We start from the raw sequence: 482 nt of genomic DNA, 5'->3' as shown, positions 1-482 counted from the left end.
TTTACCGTCTCATTTTATGATTGTAAGCGCGTACTTCTCCCCTTTAGTGGGTGATTTTTTATTTATTTTATGTCTTTTGGAGCTCTATTTTTTTTTAGGGTGTTACAAATTTTGTTGATGTAATTTGGATAAATATTTTGAATGTGTTTATCGGTTGGTTATTTATTGGTTTTACGAGATTTAAAAAGTTGTACTTAATTTACTTGTAATCTTAAATTTTATGATAATTGGATTATAAAACGATAAGTTTATTTATGGTTTTAAAAGTTTTTGTCAATTTCTTGTATTATATTATGAATAACAAATATTGAAATATCCAAAATGGAAACTATTAAAAAGTTGAAATATTTTTATAAATATAAAGTTTTATTTTTTTTATTTAAAAAAAATATAGAAAAAATTGTTTAATTTTTTTTATCATAATTGTATCAAACATAGAGTATATTTTCTGAAATAAATATCTATACTATACTACTAGAAAG

The sequence above is a fragment of the Cynara cardunculus genome (assembly GCF_001531365.2).
Source record: "Cynara cardunculus var. scolymus isolate 2C chromosome LG 5, CcrdV1, whole genome shotgun sequence".
NCBI lineage: Eukaryota > Viridiplantae > Streptophyta > Magnoliopsida > Asterales > Asteraceae > Cynara > Cynara cardunculus.
Note: the sequence above shows the minus strand (reverse complement) of the source record.